This window comes from Penaeus japonicus, unplaced genomic scaffold (assembly GCF_977035675.1).
Source record: "Penaeus japonicus unplaced genomic scaffold, GWHDUDI00000001_assembly GWHDUDI00000017, whole genome shotgun sequence".
Taxonomy (NCBI): domain Eukaryota; kingdom Metazoa; phylum Arthropoda; class Malacostraca; order Decapoda; family Penaeidae; genus Penaeus; species Penaeus japonicus.
This window is the reverse complement of record NW_028234419.1, coordinates 5,777,947-5,780,446: the sequence shown is the minus strand read 5'-3', so window position 1 is coordinate 5,780,446 and position 2,500 is coordinate 5,777,947. Positions and strand designations below refer to the sequence as shown.

General features: G+C 39.9%; 1 protein-coding gene across 1 annotated transcript in view; it reads left to right on the top strand.

Moving 5' to 3' along the window:
• The window catches only part of LOC122263107 (neuronal acetylcholine receptor subunit alpha-7), a gene marked incomplete in the record, with an annotated part of 584,877 nt that overhangs the window by 496,180 nt on the left and 86,197 nt on the right, over positions 1-2,500 (top strand).

Genomic DNA, 2,500 nt, shown 5'->3' with positions numbered 1-2,500 from the left:
TGAGTGTATTATGCGTTTTGAAGTGAGAGGTAAATGAAATGATAACAGGTGAGTGTATTAAGCGTTTTGAAGTGATAGGTAAATGAAATGGTGAGGTAAGAAGGTAGGTTTGAGGTGAGCTTCCTAGTAGGTAGTTCGAAGGAAGACTTTGTGTGTGAGGGAAGTGAGGGGTTGTGAGGGAAGATTTGTGGGTTATGCTTGGTATGTGGGTGGGGAGAGAGTAAATATAGATTTGTGGTTTATTGCTATAATGGAGGTTTTATAAATATTTGTGGTATGTAGGATGGTCAGAAGGGGAAGATGGATTTGCAGTATATTGTAAAATTAGTAAAATTGGGCTTTTTATCTTTCTTTTTTTTCTCTAGTAGTGAGTGATATGAAGTTTGGGATGTTAGGTAACTTAGGGAAAGAGGGATCCATGAACAGGCTTTATGAGTCACAAAAGGGAGTCAGAATAATAACGAGTGACAGGTAAGCTAAGGAAATGGGGCTTTATGAATCGTGAGGGATATTGTAATTTTGTATGATAGGTACAATAACCAAAAGAAAATCAAGGAGTTTTCTAGGTCATGAGAAAAGTCATGATGCCAAGAATGTCAGTTGGGGGAGGGGAGGGGGGAGAGGAATCGTGAGATATAATATTCTTATGAGTCATGAGTGATGTTTAAGTAATGTAAAAATAACAAGAGCATTAACCAAGAGGGAATCCATGAAATAATATTGTTCGGAGGATCTTATAACGTTAGACAAAGAGGCATGTCAAAATATATTAATGAATAAGTCTAATGAGACGTTATGACAGATGGAATATATACTGTATATATATATATATATATTATATATATATATATATATATATATATATATATATATATATATATATATATATATATATATGCATGTATGTACTTATGTATGTATGTATATCAGATTTATAAAAAATAAAGAAATAAAAAAAAGAAGGAATTGAAAAAAAATATATATATATATATAGATGGAGGAAAAACATAATGTTGAAGAAAAAAATCTATCGTAAATAAAACAGAATGTAACATTAATTGGATGAGAGGGAAAAGTGGAAAAATGAGGATGAAATTGGGAGTAGGAGGAGAACAATGGAGGATGAGGTTTAGATGGAGGAAAAGTGAAAGGATATAAAAAAGAGGAAAAGTGAAAGAGAATGACGAAGAAAACGAAGAGAGATGAGAATGAGAGGGAGTCAAATATGGCTGAGGAAAGAAAAGAAGGAATGGAAACGGGAAGAGAAAAAAAGAACTATAGAAGAGGAAGAGGAAAAGGATAAAAAGGGGGGATAAGAGAAGAAAGGAGGAGGAAATGAAGATAGAAGTACAGAAGAGGAATCGGAGGAATAAGAGGAGATAATAAATGAGGAAATGAAGAGAGAAATATGGGAAAGGACGAGGAAGGAGAGAGAGGAGGAAGGGTGCAGTTAAGGGACACTTTCGACAGGAACTTCACGTTAATAGTATAAGTTCTGCGAATGATTAATGGCTCTTAAGGCAGCTTGAAAAAGGAAATAAAAAGGATGTTTGTCGTGGAAATGGACGATCCGGATGGAGGGGGCGGGAGGGGGGGGGGAGAAGAGAGGGTTAGTGCAAGGATAATGCAAGTCGATGAGGAGGAGGTGGGGGGGGGGGGAGGTAGTGGAATAAGAGGAGGGGAAGGGGTAGGTGGGTGAGGTGTTGGTGGGGGGGGGGGGGGGGGGGGGGGGGGGGGGGGGGGGGGGGGGGAGGGGGGGGGGGGGGGGGGGGGGGGGGGGGGGGAGGAGGATCTGAAGAATGGAGATGGGATAGTGATGGCGAAGGTGAAAGGAAGAGTAGGAGAACATGGAGGAGATAAGGGTGGTAGGAAACGTGGGTAAAGAATACAGAAAGTCGATGAAGAAGAGGTAGAGTTAGAGGGAAGAAAGGAAAGAGAGGTGGATAAGGACAGGTAGGCAGATGGAGGAGGTGGAGGTGCAATCAGAAAAGGAGGAGTGGAGCAGGAGCAGGAGGTGGAGGTGGGGTTGGAGTGGAAGAAATGGAGATAAGGTGGAGGATTAAAAAGGAGGAAAGGACGAGGGAGGAATAACAGGAGGAGGTGGTGGAAGTAAGATTAATGGTAGAGAAAGATGATGAGTTAGTGAAAGAATGAAGAAGGAAGAAAGATTAATAAAAAAAGTAAAGGAAAGAAATGACAAGAAAATATAATAAAGAAAACGAAAGAGAAATATCGAAAATACAAGAACGAAAAACAGGGGAAGAAATCAAGATTAAAACCGAGAAAAGAAAACAATAGCACCACATAGGCTTAAAGAAAGAGGCGGGGTGGGGGTTGGGGTGGGGGGACAATGGAGAGGGGGGAAAGCCAGAGTGAGTTTGAGAGGAATATTGATTCGAGTTTACGAATAAATAATTGCATTAAGCAGCTTCTGTTGAAGATAGTGTGTATGGACTTGAGTTACAGAAGATGGAGTAAGCCGATTAGATTAGATTATCAT